The following is an 18,087-nucleotide window of genomic DNA, read 5'->3' as shown; positions in this document are numbered from 1 at the left end:
GGCAAAGTTTTTTTAACTCGGTGCTTTGGTTGCTTAAGATTGTCCGAAATTTAAAACAGAGAGACAAATTTTATCGAACTTGGTACTTTGATAACCCGAGATTGTTCGAAATTTAAAATAGAAAGACAAATTTTATCGAACTTGGTGCTTTGATGGCTTGGGATTCTATTAGATTTAACCGAACTGCATATGCAGTTTTGTTTTGATTCGATTTGACACAAACGTGCGATTTAGTTTTGTTTGGTATGAGATTGTGGTTCGTTTGGTGCAATTTTAGCTTGAAACAGAACCGTGGACACTCCTATATAAATCTGTAATATTTTGATTTTGTGTAAGCGAATTTATGAATTAAAAAAAAAAGCATCTGATCTTAAGATTAAATTTGTAGTTTAAACAAATAATTACTTAAGAAGAACTTGTTGAAAAAAAAAATTATTTTGAGTTTTTATTTAGGTAATAGATGTTTACACAAAAATATGTTTAATCCGGGCTACATCCAAGTATTTTTCTATTATAACGGAAATCAATCTACTTAATTATTCGGTTAGTGTTATTTTTTGTTTGCCGAAATTTTCATATCTTTTTTCTTAAAGTATAATGTAGAACAAGTTGGCGATCAACTCATCCATGTTAGATAACGTTGTTGGTCCCTCATGACTTAACTTATGACTTGTTTTTTTTTTTGTTGTACTCTTAAGTTATCTTGAATTGATCTAGAAAATATATTCTTCCACTCGTGTAGTGTTGAACATATCATATAATTTTTTATATCTAAGTTAGCATATAGAGTGTACAATTCAACTAAACACACATAAAACTAAAATCTGAAGTCTCATTTGAGGTCATTTAATGGGCATTATAAGTCATTCCTCCTACATTTGCCTATGGTAATTATGTGTAACATAAGTTGTGAAGATTTTTTTGACACCCAAGGTGCAGGATGCCACATCCAGCGAAACTTTATTATTTTCTTATCTATATAAATTCACTAACTCATCTAATTGGATCGAACCATGAGGCATTAACATTTCATTTTTCAAATACGTGTTTTCCTATGCCTCCTCTTGATATCCCATGAACTTGAATCTATATAGAGGTCTTAAGCCTTTACCAACTCTCACTCCAACAAAATATTAAAACCATTGTTGGATATTATGGATTAAAAAATAATTGTGTTTTTGGTAGATTTGATTATCTTCATTTAAACGTGTTTTCAAAAATAGAAAAAATCACTCAATCACAATATACATTACACTTGATTTTTCATGAAAATTAAATAAACTTTTTCAAGTCTATTGAAACTCATGATCCATTCACTATAAACAACAGCAAAAAACAACATAAAAGAAAACACAGTAGTATAAACTATATAATTTCTTATTTTTCATAAAAATAAATTCAATTTTTTTCAAGTCCATCGATGATACAAATCTATTAGATAACTCTAAACAAGTTAACAAAAAAAAAAAAAAAAACCGAATTATACACGCACTTCATAAAAATATATTTAATTTTCTTCTAACACCGATGACACTTATCAATAACATAGAAAAAAACACCAAAGAAACTATAAATTTTTTCTTACTTTTCATGAAAATAAATTCATCATTATTTTCAAGTTGATAGAAACTTATTATTGATAGAGTCTGATACATTTAGATTTCATACATGGAAGATAAAACTGAAACATTACAGAGTAACAATGAAATGTTTTGATTTATTTTAATCAACTAGTCGTAAAGGATAAATTTTGTATTTCTTTTTTACTTTCTCAACTTAATCGACAGAATTAAAGAACAAAAGATCCTTGGAAAGTTGGGCCTCAAATTGCAAATTGGGCTACCATTCTTGGTATATAGAGAGAGGAAATGGGCCATTTATCCTTCCAACTCATACATCATATTAGATTAAGGGTTTTCTAAAAATCTAATTTCGTATATGATTTTACACAATGTGCCTATTTCAATAAGAATTCCATAAAAGTCCTAGATGGGCTATAATATTTTACAAATGTATGGTACAATTTACATTATTATCTATTGAAATTAAATATACAAAATAAATAAAAGAATAAAAAAAAAAGAAGGAATTGAGGCGAATTAGACGTGAAGTACAACTTTCATGTAAACGTTCTTCATTTTTTTAAGAATGCTCCCACTCGTCCATCTTCGTCCCTTTCGATCAAAAGATTAGGGTTTTTCGTCGTCATCTAAAACAGAACATTCTCGATACGACGACTGAACGAACAACACAGGGTTTTAAATTTGATTAATTAGTAATGTTTTTCAGTTCGTATTTCAAATATGATAGGGTATATATGATATATTTATTATGTTTATACAATTTGATATCGAAATACAAATAAACATAAAACCTCACAAATTAGATGTCTATTGTGTTGTAAAAGATTTTTCGATCTGTTCTCAATGTAATCTAATAACACATTGAGTCATCTATTGTGATTTTTTGGTATAAGGACAACTATGAACTAATGCATGTTATTATTTTTGTTTTTTGGTTTAGAACTTTTTAGATATTGTAGGCTACTTCGAAAAGCAAAATCAAGTTCTGATATGGCTGTGTTTGGCTCTATTTTTTTTTTCATAAACAATGGTTATATGGTTAATGGTAGTATATATTGTGTAATTATCTCTATATGTAGTAAAAATAATTGTGCGTAGAAATGAAAGATACCTTGGTTCAAGGAGTAAACCTATGAAATCAAATAAGAATGAACCAATCATGATAGACGATATAGAGGTCTGTTGTGGAGTTTATGTTGTAAATTTATAAAGATATATTAAATAAGGTAAAACGGGCGTAACAAGATATAATATCTATATATGTTGTAGAATGAAGAAAGATATAAAGAAGAACAAATTAACTATGAACCAATTCAAGCAGTATATCCTGGAGATGATGAATACAAATTAAGAGAACCAACAGGAACACAGATTGTGCTGTACGAGGAAAAGAAACATGTGAAACCTGATGTAGTCTTTGAAACGCCGGAGACCAAAATGCCCATGCATGACCGAGGTGATGATTCATATGTGAGTATATTAAAAATTTAATGTAGTATATATACTATCATATATGAGTTGATGGTTATATTATATTTTTTTGAAGATGAATGAAGGAGATGGAACATCTGATGTACCTCTAACGATCTAACAGAGTCTGATGTTGGATAAAAATAGTTTAATATACTATTAATTTTTTTCTTAACTTATAGGTTTATGCTATTTTGTATTGTGTAGGACAATCTACCGATTGTGAAAAGATATATCCAAGGCGAAAGGGAAGAAAATATAATTTGAAAATGTACGTGTTATCTAAATTATAATATTTTTTTTAAAAAAGAAATTACACAGTAGTATAACGTGTAATTAATTATATGAAATGTAGGTATCTAAGAAGAGAAAGAGAGTTGGAGACGTGAAAAAAGTAGACAAGAAGGAACCTAATAAAAAGGAAAAAGAAATGAAAAGAAAACAGTAGGAGGAAGGACATAACGTAAAAAGGTATATAACATATATATACATATAATATTTTTTAACACAAAGGGAAATTTATTTAACAATCTAAAATGATATTATTATTTATATTGTTATAGTTATTATAGTTTTAGAAATCTAAACAAGAGAAAAAAAGGGGCACACCAGTGCTCCCATGGAGGATCTTTAATAGGTGAAAATCATGACATTTTATATATACTATTACGCACATTGTCGCGACGTGATTGTGACACGGAGCAACTAACATTCTCGTTTATTTAATTTTAAAAACAATAAATAGGTTTGGAGTTGTCATCAACCATATTAAGGTGTGATTAGTCACCCAAAAAATAAATAAGAAAATGATGGTCTCCGTAAATTAATGAAATTTAATTTCAGGACTCAATTGTGTGTAGAGAATATGTTAGTACCCTACAACACCTATAAAATGGTTATCCAGTTTTATCTAAATTAAATAGGTTCACAAAACAAAGTTTTTTATTTAGGTTTTTTAAATTCCCATAGTTACCAATTCACGTCAAAGAAAAAAAACTAAGCATAAATTGATAATTATGTATTTTCGGCGATGTTGTTGTGCGTTGGGGAAGAGCGGGTTTATTGTAGTGATAAAATAAAAACTAGTTAGATAAGGAGAACTTGCATTGCTTTCGGTTATGCCCAAAACGTCTACAACGGCCACATTTAACGCATCTCTTGAACTCCATTTAGAAGAAATTCTAATCTTCTTTGGTCTGCCAATTTGATGTTTTACATTCGATGGGAGGATGACAATGGATGAAACATCATCATGTACTTGTCATTGTTGATGATCACCTAAAGAGTTTATTAATCCTCTATATATTGAACTCAATATGTTGTTCAAATAATAATGTGAAACGTATGACTTTATTGACAAATGCTTCAGGGTCAAAACAACACATGCATGGACACAAGGTATTGCAATATATCCCACATCCTACAAGTACAAAATTTCGAAGGCAAGAATATCTGCAACCTGTTGTGATGTTGGAAGGGGACATACAAAGATTTTTTTCTTTTGAACTAAATCTCGAGCAAAGTAAATATCAAGTTCAACATGCTTCATTTTTTAGTGCAATATGAGATTAGCACTCAGGTGAATTACACTTAAATTATCACACCACATAATAGGAGGATGAGATATACTGATGCATAAGTCAAGTAATAGAGAGTAAATCCATACTAATTCAGTGGCAAGTAAAGCTAGACATCTATATTCAACTTCTGTACTATATCTAGATATAATGGACTATTTCTTCGGTCCCCAAGATACTAAATTGTTACCAAAGTAAACATAATAGTCTGATGTGAACTTTCTATCATTGGGATCAGAAGCCCAATCAACATTAGCAAAATGAACAAGTGATAAGTCATTAGTACGTTTAAGCCATAAACCGTGAGATAAAGCAACTTTGAGGTATCTTAGAATGCGTTTACATGTTGCCAATGAGCAATTTTAGGAGAATGCATAAATTGACATGCTTTGTTCACACTATATGATATCTTAGGATGTGTAAAAGTGGCATATTGTAATGCACCAACAATACTACGATACCTATAGACATCATGAAAATTATAACCTTGATGAGCAGAAATTACTGGCCCACTTACCATTAGAGTTGAGATTGGTTTTGCCTTAATCATTTATGTTTTCTGCAACAGATCAGTAATGTATTTTGTTTGAGATAGAAACATACCACCATTTGTAGGATACAATACTTCCACTCCAAGAAAATAACCGAGTGACCCAAAGTCTTTAAGAGCAAAGTTACTAATTAAAGACTAAATTAACTCATCCAAGATTTTTTCAGAATTGTCCATGTTAATTAGATCATTAGCATATACCATAATATAACAATATGAAGTATAGGTTATTCTAATTAACAGAGATGAGTCAACTTTGGATGTTCTAAAGCCTAAGGTATGTAAGCTACAACTTAACTTTTCATACCATGCTCGAGGTGCTTGCTTTAACCCATAAATAGCTTTCAGATTGCTTTCTTTAGATGAAAAACAAGAGGATGATGTGCTTTTACTTCAAATCCATAAGGTTGATCCTTATAAAAATTTTCTTCTAATTCACCAAGTAAAAATGCATTATTGTAATCTATGTAACTAGTATTGTAACTAGTTTCACAATAGGACTAAATGTCTCATTGTAATCTTTGCTCGGTGTTTGATGAAACCCTTTTGCAACTAACCGAGCTTTATATTTAGCAATTGACCCATTAGAGTTTCTTTTGATTTTAAAGACCCATTTACAGCCAACAATTTTCTAATTTTCCTGTTTCTGAGTGAGACTCCATGTGTTATTTTGTTTTAAAGCTTTAAATTAATCTTCCATAGCTTTCCTCCAGTGAGGATGCTTTAAAGCTTCTTTAGCAGTAGTAGGTTCAGTCTCAATATAATCAATTAATAAAACTTTAGGTTTATAAATACCACTTTTACTCCAAGTTACCATTGGATGAGTATTGAGATTCAAGGACTGATTTATATTGGTGAAGTCATCTCGGGTCTGTGATGTTATTTGTTCATCCTCATGATCTCCTCTTGGTAACTCATCTCCATATTTTTCATGACTTTCTGTTTCTAAGGGATACACAACAGTAGAATTCAGGTTATCATTATTAGCAGTAACTGTATCAGTATGTTGCCTCTCTTCATTATGATTCATTTTTGGTTTATGGACTATGGACTGGATTGGAGGAGGCATGACACTTTTTGACAGGAGTTTACAATGAGATGAGAAAGATGCATAGGGAAATGATTTTTTTATTGAATAGAACATGTCTGGATATGTAAGTGCGGCCATCTTGAGAAAGACATTTATAAACTTTGTGGGATGAACTGTAGCCTAGGAAGGTACATGGTGTGGATCTGTAAGATAATTTGTGGGATTGATAAGGTTTGATGAAAGGATAACATTGACAACAAAATTTTTTTAGAGAAGGATAATTAGGTTTTCGACCAAATAACTTCTCCAATAGACTAAGTTGATTGAGAATAGGTGTGGGTAGCAGATTGATAAGATACACACTTGTAGAGAAAGCTTCATCCCAAAAGGACAAAGGTAAGTAGCTTGAGAGAAGAGTAAGACTCATGTTCATAATGTGTCTATGTTTTCTCTCAACTATTCCATTTTGTTGTGAAGTGTGTGGACGTGTTAATCTATGTTCAATGTCATGGTTGTTTAGGTAAGGTATGAAAGGTTTGAATTCACTTTCCTTGTCAGTTTGAAAGCTTATGATTGGTCGGCCAAGTTGTTTTCAATGAATGTTTTGAAATTTTGAAAAGCTACAAATGTATCAGACTTGGATTGAAGAAAATATATCTAAGTATATCTATTGTATGCATTAACAAAGCTAATATAATATCTATAGCCATTTCTAGACAGCTTAAAAGCAGGGCCCCAAAGATCACATACAATGAGTTGTAAAGGATATGTATATTGAGTATTTGAAGTGGGGAAGGGAAGAGCATGATGTTTTCCTAGAGTACACGCTTCACATAAATTCATTTTATTCATAAAAATATTGCCATTATGGACAGTTTTCAAGGCATTTCAGACAATGTTTGAGTGATGATGACCTAATCTCCTATGCCATATACCAATATCATTCACATGAGAATTAGATAAGACAATACTTAAAGCAATAGAACTAGTATTAGATTCAGACTTCAAAAAAACTTGGAGGAGGTGATTTGAGGCTAAACTTGTATAAATCATCACAGAGGTTTTCTTGGAGAAGAACTTGACTAGTTCCATGATTCTTCACATAACAAACAACGGGATGAAATTCAAAAAATACTTTGTTATTCTTTGCAAATTGGAAGACACTAATCAAATTCTTTGTAATGGAGGGGACATGAAGTAAATTTTCCAGAACCAAAGTTTTTGAAGGAATAAAGGACGAATTAAAATGTAAAGAACCATAATGAAGTATTGGCAAACCTGACCCATTTGCTGCATATATATGATTTCCTCCATTATAATCAACTCTAGGGGATAGGTTGCTCAAGCTCTGTGTTAAATGATTTGTGGCTCCAGTGTCAGAGTACCAATTACTATCAACATTCAGATCAGGAGCAGCAATCATGGCAGCCATCTATGGATTCTGAAAGTTATTAGTGTAGGAAGATGTAGATGAGTTTGGAGAAAAACTTGAGTTATTTCTTGGGGCATATCGAAAGTAGCATCGATCAGCAATGTGATCGAATTTTGTGTAGATTTGACACTATGATTTGTTTCTGTTTCCTTTTCCTCCTCAATTTGATCTACCTCCACCACGGTTCCTTTGGTTATATTGAGAGTTATTATTTGTGTACTAAAAATTGTTTTGATTGCCTCGGTTGAGGCTTTCACCTTCATTTTTTAATTGTTGAGTAACAACATTTACAATGGGTAGAGAAACATCATTGCTAATTTTATTTTCAATCTATGAAGCAACAAAGACATAATATCTTGAACAAATGGGGAGTCAGTACGGGCAGAGATAATTGATATCATGGATTGATATTTTGATCCTAATCCAACAAGTATATATAATATGTGATCATCAGTAGAAACAGGTTTGTTGATGGAAGCAAGGCATCAACACATTGCTCGATTTTGAGAAAATACTCTTTTAATGGCATAACTTCCTTCTTTATATTGTGAAGCTTATTTTTAAATTGCATAGCCTGTGCCAAGTATCGAGAGGAATAGATACCTTGTAATGTTTCCCATATTTTTTTCGTAGAGGTGCAGTGGAGCATATGACGTACTTTGAAAATTAGTATAATGTATGGTGATACATTATAATATAAAGTTTATATTTTAATCAAACTTTATTATATAAATTTAATTTTGGATATGATTCAAAATTAATTTATGAGAGATAAAATATTTGAATGAGTTCAAATATTAATTTAATATGAATTTGATTCATATTAAAATTATTGGTTATGAGAGAAATTTGAATATGATTCAAATTTAATTTAAGTTAAATATAAGATATTTAATTTAGCTATTAATTAAAATTAATAATTTTAGTTTAATTTTAGGAGAATTTTAAAAAATAGTAGATTTTACGAAATATTTACAACATATACAAATTTTGTCACTGATAGTCATTGATATGCTATAGTGATATAATACTATAACATAAAATTTTATTATTGCTTGTAAATATTTTAATTTATTTTGCTATTTTTAAAAATTCTCCTTAATTTTATTTAATTAAAATTGATTTGATTAAATTAATTTAAAACTATAAGATATTGGAGAGATATTCATTAAATATGATTTAAATAAAATATTAATTAAATATGATTTAATTAATTAATTAACTAGTTGATTTGAAATTTCTATTAATTTAATATTTTTTAAATTAATAGAATCTCGTGATTCTTTCCTACTCCCTCAATTTGGAGTCCCAATTTGGAGTTTTAATAGGTTTTCAGATGCGTCAAACTAAGTTTTTCTTTCTCTAATCTATAATTAGAAAGCATGCTTAGCATTTAAGTTATAATAAGAAAATTAGTTTTTGTATTATTTTGCCAACGTATAGGTATTTTGTGATTCTAAAATTAAATTGAAGAATAATTCTATAAAATATTTCGGTGTCATGGACTTTTATCCCTTCATACATAACACATTCGTCGACTCATGTGTCCCTAAATTGTTTGTTTAACCATAAGCTACATCATATAATGAAAGTTGATAATATAATGACATACATAAGGAAAAAATTAATCTAAAGATATTACATATTTTCGTAAGTTACATGGGGAGCATCGAACACATCGCGTTGTAGTATCCTATATTAGGCAATGAGTGTGTGCATTCTCACCTAAAGAAACAAGAAACTTCAGTGTTACGCCAAACTATATACACCTCTACCGAATAGAGTTGGTATGGTCTCATAAGCCTATGTCTACATTTGTATACTCATTAGACGAACTACAGTTTCAAATGCTAAAGATAAATAAATGTCACACCATGAAACTTTATGTACTTGGAAGGCAAGGGCAAACCCCAGGAGAGTATACTTCACGACATAACTTCATACAAAATTTCAGGAGCATTTCAAAGTTATTAAGACATATAAATATAAATATTTTTGGGTTTTTTTTCAAAAATGAAAGAAAAAATAACAAACAATGTACACTCCGTAGAAAAAAATCACTAAAATAAAAAATTCATTACATTTTTATTTTTTATGAAGGGTAAATAGTTTGTTTTTTATTTCTATTTTTAACAAATTCTCAAAAAAAAAAAAAAAAAAATCGACTGAGAGAAAAAAAAATTTATGGTTAACAACTTAACACCTCAATTTATTCTTTAATTTGTTTTGTTAAAAACAAACATAAGTTATCATCATAATTGCTGGAATAGCTCAGTTGGTTAGAGCGTGTGGCTGTTAACCACAAGGTCGGAGGTTCAAGCCCTCCTTCTAGCGATAAGTTATCATCATATTTTTTTTTAATTCATCTTCTTCCAACGGTAACTCTCATCATATCTTTTTTAACTTTGAATTATTTTCATTAATAAGTAAAAATTTCTTCCGCATCCTTCTTCTTCCAACGGTAACTCTCTCTACTTCCTCTCATTTCTCCCCTTCTCTTTCGCTCTCTGTGAGTTGCCGATCCACGCCATCGTCTTCTCCTAGCCCTAACGGCGCCGGAATCAAGAGCGGCAGACCCCTCGGAAACCCAATTCGTCTTCCAAAGTCCTTTTGTTCCACCGTCACCGTCAGATCCCGACTCCATGGTTCTTGATTCCAAACCCTCGCCCCTCTCCCTTCTTCCAACGGTAACTCTCTCTACTTCCTCTCCCCTTCTCTTTCGCTCTCTGTGAGTTGCCCATCTTGCCGATCCACGCCATCGTCTTCTCCTAGCCCTAACGGCGCCGGAATCAAGAGCGGCAGACCCTCGGAAACCCAATTCGTCTTCCAAAGTCCTTTTGTTCCACCGTCACCGTCAGATCCCGACTCCATGGTTCTTGATTCCAAACCCTCGCCGGCTAAGTTGAAGAGCCCGCTTCCACCTAGGTCTCCCTCTTCTAACCCACTTAAGCGGAAGGTATGAAGACCGTTCCTGAGAATTCCATCTTTGGATTGTCTTATTCGGGTATGAAGGTATTTTACGTGTTGTGGTGTGATTATGGGGGTTTTGGATTATTTGTCTTAATTTCGGTGGTGTAGTGACAGTTTTAGTTTAAGATTCAAGTTTGGAAGTTTTGCCTGTGAACTGTTTGTGTGATTTTCAGGTGGTAGTGCGCTTGCTGCCGCCATCCAAGGACGGAGATGAAGGGGATAATATAATACAGAAGGTTATGTGTCGATGAAGTTAGCGGACAGTGGGCAGATGCAGATGAATTCTTTAATGAGGTAAACCTGATCAGAGGATTACTTGAAAGCAAACCTATTCTTTATTTGAATTTCGATAATTAAAGATTTGTCATAAAAAAAAAAAGAGGGGGAACTTCACTTTTGGCCTAACCAAAACCAGACCACCTACTCTTAGCGTTCTAGACATAGCATCGATTTTGATGAGGGGAGTTGCCAATTGGATCGATATTATTTATGGGGCCATATTCCTTAGGGAAAAACTTTCTCAGAATTTTATGATTTTGATCTGGTTTGATGTAGAAATATGGAAAGGCAGCTGTGGATAACCTCCATCAGATAAATTAGGAAGCGGATTAAAAAATATATGATATGGTTATGCCATCAGTATATATCTACAACAAAAGAAAACAAAAAGAATTAGATACTTAAGAATTCAAATAGCAATATTTATTAAGAGTTCTACACTTCAATGATTTTACATAAAATTCTCACTCTCCCTCTATTGTAGCCTTTTCCAGCCACTGCACAAATGCCCACGGTCTGTTCAAGACGATGTGGCCCTGAGAACAGAATATACAGTTTAATGAAATACGAAAAAGAATCCTACACATTTGAAAACAAGACATTACATTTCATGGGAAAGAAACAATGAGTACGTCCAAAGTAACAATAACTGAGTTAAATGAAGATAAAGAAGGAGGTGCAAAGAAATATGCTTTAAAATCTCATTACTGGTTCTATTATTATCATTAATAAGATTGATTTATTCTATAAATTGTCTTCAATATCTTTAGAGCACAGTTGTAAAGGAGATCCTAGTTCATATTGCCAAAACTCAAATCTTAATATTTTTTTTGAAGAGTTAGGCAAATCACTATTTAGATGCGGACTACTTTAATACTTCAATGAGATATTTTGTGGCTGTACAGGAACAGGCTATGTGAAAGAGACCAGGCTATTCGCAAACTGGAAAGGGAAATAGAAGATAAAGATAGGGAATTGCAATCAATTAAATTAGACAACGACGCAGTGTGTTTTTTTTTCCCCCCTCATGCTTGATGTGCTTACATAAGAATGTTTTGTAATGATCTGCTTTTTTCTTCACTAACCCTTTTATTCTATAATTTCTTCACAGGCTTGGGCCAAGGATGATCTTCTGCGGGAACAAGATAAGGAAATAGCAACTTAAAGGTTACATTTTTTGTTGATGCCCTTCAATTTTTCCCTTCTTTTGCCATTGATTTTACTTTTTGCTTACGCTAACATCCTAGCACATTCTTTAGTATTTTAATTTTATTGCAGTACATTATATTGAATCTTCATTTTCCTTGGCTGTGCTATAAATGGTGTTTCTTCTATATGGATTTGCATTATACAACAGTACCGTATTAAGTCATAAAGTTAAGAAAATTAGAAAGACACCCTTTGTAGGAGAGAACATGATCCTTCCTTTAAAGTAAATTGAGAGAATTTCCTCTACTTCCTCAATTTTAAGGCTTGAGGTTTGAAGAACAAGGATGAATAATCAACGAAAGAGGAATGAAGAGGTTTCTCCTTTAGCGAAAATAGCGATTTTTCGTTTTTCATACTTCCAAAAACACACAATTATGAACTTATTGTGCATTAAATTGATCGAGAGGCCTTCCAATTGTTTGTTAATCTATAGTTTCTGTCTCTATTTTAATTAACTGCTACAAGTAGAAGCTTAACTACATGGTTAGAGTTTATCAAAAAAGGAAAGAAAAAAAGAAGAAAGATCATGTGATAAATTTATAGAAATGCCATTAAATTATTTTCTAACCTTTGATTTCTGTTTCTGTGGTAAATTACTGCTACTAGAAATCTAATTGTGTTCGGTTAGTTAGACTTCATGGGTTTGAATTTATTTATTTTTTTGTTAAAGAGGTTCCATTATACAGAATACCCCTAAACTTTGTACTTTATATAGAAATACCATTGAAAACACACTCAAGACATAAACTACCAAAAGAGTTAAAAATACAGTTACTATAATTATCCTAATTTTAGTAATAAATGAAATTGAGAGAATTTCCTTTGATTTTCAGGAACAAGGATAATTAATCAATGAAAAAGAAATGAAGAGGTTTATCCATGCAAGCTTCAAACCAAAGTCAAGGATGTCGATCCTTCCAGGGGAGTCCAAAGTTCCCCCTTATTCTTCTCCCTTTATTTGATTTTCAAAAGCTTGCAATTTTTTAAGTGGGGTGGGCAATAGCTTACATGTTTAGTCTAAACTTGGGGGTTCAAATGTTTTGCCCAAATTTCAAAATTTCTAAAAAAAATTTCCTTACAATAAGGAGCATTATACCTTATTAGCTTACTTAGATCTTGCATAAAAAGCATGACCGGCAACCCTTGACCACTGAGCTTGGGTTTGTGATGTAAAATTCTGAATGTTGATGATTATATGTGCTGAAATTTGAGAATAAGCTGCCGTCTTTTTTGGTTTACGTCCCTTTTTAGCGATATCTTATTGAGATGTTAGCGATATCTTGTTGAGATGTGAATGCTTGATTGAGAAAATGGTATGTGTGTTGTGAATGCTTGATTGCATGTATATAATAAATAAGTGCATGGATACTTTTCTAGCTTTGTCTTCCTTTGTTGCTTTGCCGTGACTTACCTATGATGCGCTTAGTCCAAACCTAGCCTAGATAGAGTTAAAAAAGGATAGGAGGTACTCTTTAGAAATTGAGATGGTTTTAATAAATAACATGAGTTAGGAGCCGTTTGTCTAGCCACAATGAACTGAATCCCTTTAGAAAAGGGTGGACATTAACAAAACTTGTTGCCACTTCGAAGGGAGTAGTCAAACTTAGAAACTAAGTGTAGAACCATAGAAAGGTTAGCCCACCGGTTCTAGCAAGACCTAGTTACCACATTGCATATCAAAGAAAGAATAGAGAGACTTGCAAACGTAAACAGTGACACAATTAAGAGCTAAAAAAAACAAACAACATATGCAATATACATCAGAAAAATCCCATAAAAAATGAGGGGAAACTTCACTTATGGCCTAACCAAAACCAGACCACCTACTCTTAGCGTTCTAGACATAGCATCGAGTTTGATGAGGGCTTTGAAAAGAGGAGGAATCCTCCCCGTTCCACACTAGGGGGAAAACGAGGCTTGTTGTCACTCCGAAGGGAGCAGTCAAACTTAGCATTGAGTTTGACGAGGGCTTTGAAAAGAGGAGGAATCCTCCCCGTTCCATAGTAGGGGGAAAACGAGGCTTGTTGTCACTCCGAAGGGAGCAGTCAAACTTAGAAACTAAGTCTAGAACCATAGAAAGGTTACCCCACCGGTTCTTGTGTGCGTACCAAAGAAACAAAAGAGATAGTTGCAAATGTAAAACGTAAAACAGTGAGACAATTAAGAGCTAAAAAAAACAAACAACATATGCAATATACATCAGAAAAATCCCATAAAAAATGAGGGGAAACTTCACTTATGGCCTAACCAAAACCAGACCACCTACTCTTAGCGTTCTAGACATAGCATCGAGTTTGATGAGGGCTTTGAAAAGAGGAGGAATCCTCCCCGTTCCACACTAGGGGGAAAACGAGGCTTGTTGTCACTCCGAAGGGAGCAGTCAAACTTAGCATTGAGTTTGACGAGGGCTTTGAAAAGAGGAGGAATCCTCCCCGTTCCATAGTAGGGGGAAAACGAGGCTTGTTGTCACTCCGAAGGGAGCAGTCAAACTTAGAAACTAAGTCTAGAACCATAGAAAGGTTACCCCACCGGTTCTTGTGTGCGTACCAAAGAAACAAAAGAGATAGTTGCAAATGTAAAACGTAAAACAGCGAGACAATTAAGAGCTAAAAAAAACAAACAACATATGCAATATACATCAGAAAAATCCCATAAAAAATGAGGGGAAACTTCACTTATGGCCTAACCAAAACCAGACCACCTACTCTTAGCGTTCTAGACATAGCATCGAGTTTGATGAGGGCTTTGAAAAGAGGAGGAATCCTCCCCGTTCCACACTAGGGGGAAAACGAGGCTTGTTGTCACTCCGAAGGGAGCAGTCAAACTTAGCATTGAGTTTGACGAGGGCTTTGAAAAGAGGAGGAATCCTCCCCGTTCCATAGTAGGGGGAAAACGAGGCTTGTTGTCACTCCGAAGGGAGCAGTCAAACTTAGAAACTAAGTCTAGAACCATAGAAAGGTTACCCCACCGGTTCTTGTGTGCGTACCAAAGAAACAAAAGAGATAGTTGCAAATGTAAAACGTAAAACAGTGACACAATTAAGAGCTAAAAAAAACAAACAACATATGCAATATACATCAGAAAAATCCCATAAAAAATGAGGGGAAACTTCACTTATGGCCTAACCAAAACCAGACCACCTACTCTTAGCGTTCTAGACATAGCATCGAGTTTGATGAGGGCTTTGAAAAGAGGAGGAATCCTCCCCGTTCCACACTAGGGGGAAAACGAGGCTTGTTGTCACTCCGAAGGGAGCAGTCAAACTTAGCATTGAGTTTGACGAGGGCTTTGAAAAGAGGAGGAATCCTCCCCGTTCCATAGTAGGGGGAAAACGAGGCTTGTTGTCACTCCGAAGGGAGCAGTCAAACTTAGAAACTAAGTCTAGAACCATAGAAAGGTTACCCCACCGGTTCTTGTGTGCGTACCAAAGAAACAAAAGAGATAGTTGCAAATGTAAAACGTAAAACACGAGACAATTAAGAGCTAAAAAACAAACAAACAACATATGCAATATACATCAGAAAAATCCCATAAAAAATGAGGGGAAACTTCACTTATGGCCTAACCAAAACCAGACCACCTACTCTTAGCGTTCTAGACATAGCATCGAGTTTGATGAGGGCTTTGAAAAGAGGAGGAATCCTCCCCGTTCCACACTAGGGGGAAAACGAGGCTTGTTGTCACTCCGAAGGGAGCAGTCAAACTTAGCATTGAGTTTGACGAGGGCTTTGAAAAGAGGAGGAATCCTCCCCGTTCCATAGTAGGGGGAAAACGAGGCTTGTTGTCACTCCGAAGGGAGCAGTCAAACTTAGAAACTAAGTCTAGAACCATAGAAAGGTTACCCCACCGGTTCTGTGTGCGTACCAAAGAAACAAAAGAGATAGTTGCAAATGTAAAACGTAAAAAACGAGACAATTAAGAGCTAAAAAAAAACAAACAACATATGCATTATACATCAGAAAAATCCCATTCAGATTGTTTTATCTTCTCATGTTGGGCTACTTCCAAGCAATGTTTTAAGTGAAGGGTGATAATAGCTCACTTGTTTAGTCTAACTTGGGGATTTCAAATTTTGTCCAAATTTCAAAATTTTTCAAAAGTTTTTCATTACAATAATGAGCATCATAGCTTCTTAGATCTTGCATAAAAGGCATGACTGTCAACCCTTGAGCACTAAGCTCGGGTTTGTGACGTGAGATTCTGAATTTTGATGAGTATATGTACTGAAATTTGAGAATAAGCTTATGTCCTTTTTGTGTTTGCTAAGTTTCAACTAATACTCTCAGTATTTATCTTTGTGCTTATGTGATAGATTTGTTATGCACTGTAGTGATGTGGGTGTTTCCTTATTTTCTGCATAAATACTGCTTATTTTTTTGCATCTTAATTGGTACTGAAATTTGTTTGTTTCAGTGGAAGAGGCACTATCAGCATTGACATGTACATGTGATTTTAAGCAAGAACCAGGAGAGAGTTTTAGTGTGCCGTATTTAGAATTGCCGATATCTTTTTCCCGTTTCAGCAAGTATTCCTGATAGTGGGGGTAACTCTCAAGTCTGCAGTCTTTTCTTCATGAAATTTGTAGATTATCTAAGAATACTAATATCATTTAATGGTGACATTTTTTAGCAACTTTTCTTAACCACACTTTTTCATTAAGTTTACTCTTGTTTAATTGACAGATTCTTCCAGTAATGCTAGATATTGGTTCTAACAACGAGAAGTTACTTAATGATCCTCTTTGTAAGTGAAAGGGAAACCTTCATGTCTTTTATCTCCATATTTTCCTTGTAATGTATTTTGCTTATATTGCTCTGTTTCTGTTGTCAATGACGATATATCTGGGCTTTTTGTTGTTGTTGTGGTGGTGGTGGTGAAATATTTTATTTAAGCCTCTAGTTAATATTTATGCTTACTTAACAGAAAATTTGTTGCTTGAGCTTGCTTCATTTCGTCCTTTTACTTGTTTAAGTCCTCCAAAAAGTATTCATTACTTTAATAAATTCCCTCACCAGCATCATCACCTCTTAGTCAACAAACTGTTTTTTCCCAAATGCAAAAAAGGAAAAAAAAAAAAATAAAGACAATCAAGAACAACCATCAACAACATGAAAAAAAAGAAAGAAAAAGATAGCTACTGAAAAACATTACTACCCATTTTCATTATCATAATCCTCTACTATGCTTTTCCACCTTCTAACCCATTTTTCCATTGCAGGATTTATTGGAGTTGAGGAGTCCCATAATCTTTATGTTCTGTTTGTTTCTCCATCACTTTTTCAAGCTGTTCAATTGGAGTTCCATCTTCAGGTAATATTATGTGTTTGTTTCTAAGATTATTTTTGAAACACTTGTTTTTGTTGTCTCCATCCACCAACTGTTTGATGAAATGCCGCATTGAGAACAATTTTGGGTTCTTGGGAAGCATGTGATCTATGTGTTGTGGAATTTGTATAATTAGTTAGAGTGATTTAGAAAAACTTTTGTATTTGTAGTTGGATAGATAATTCATTCCATATTTAGAGCATGATTAAGAGTTATTTTGAAAATGTTAAAATTACTTCAAAAGATATTTGGATAATTTAAATGACTTTCTATTGTATGATGATCACGTTTTGATAGATCGAAAAATTTTCTTCTTCTTCTTCGTTTCTTCCTGCTGCTATTCGACCTTCAACCTTGAGTGTAGTTGCTTGGCTGTCGAATTGCCACCACTCAAAGTCACTCCCTCGCCTTCTTATCACTCTTAATTTCCTTGACAACAATCAAACTGCTACAGAACAATCGAATTTTTTTTGATTAATTTTCACCCTTGTTTTCTTTGAAAAGTTTAAACTTCCATACCGATATATTGGGAAACTTCACATTCCTCGGGACATTAAAAGCTCAAGAGCATTGATTTTGAGCAAAATAAAAATGAAAATCCCTTTTAATTTCCAGCAGACCCTATTTGAAGTTCATTGTATTTTCTTCTTCAACTACAGGTT

At 33.2% G+C, this 18,087-nt stretch overlaps 1 long non-coding RNA gene and 1 other non-coding gene across 3 annotated transcripts; both read left to right on the top strand.

Moving 5' to 3' along the window:
- Positions 1-9,902: 9,902 nt before the first annotated feature.
- TRNAN-GUU lies at positions 9,903-9,976 on the top strand. The gene has a single exon. It is a non-coding gene; the product is annotated as a tRNA-Asn (tRNA).
- Positions 9,977-10,094: 118 nt separating this feature from the next.
- On the top strand, positions 10,095-16,572 carry LOC116404678. Of its 2 annotated transcripts, none has more exons than XR_004217682.1 (5): positions 10,095-10,646; positions 10,786-10,906; positions 11,797-11,896; positions 12,003-12,058; positions 16,514-16,572. It is a non-coding gene; the product is annotated as an uncharacterized LOC116404678 (long non-coding RNA). The 2 variants fall into 2 exon arrangements; XR_004217680.1 differs by lacking the exon at positions 16,514-16,572 and adding an exon at positions 12,934-12,998 and having other exon boundaries at positions 10,096-10,646.
- The last annotated feature ends 1,515 nt before the right edge of the window (positions 16,573-18,087 follow it).

This window comes from Cucumis sativus, chromosome 1, assembly GCF_000004075.3.
Source record: "Cucumis sativus cultivar 9930 chromosome 1, Cucumber_9930_V3, whole genome shotgun sequence".
NCBI classification, from domain to species: domain Eukaryota; kingdom Viridiplantae; phylum Streptophyta; class Magnoliopsida; order Cucurbitales; family Cucurbitaceae; genus Cucumis; species Cucumis sativus.
Note: the sequence above shows the minus strand (reverse complement) of the source record. Positions and strands in the feature narration are given on the sequence as shown.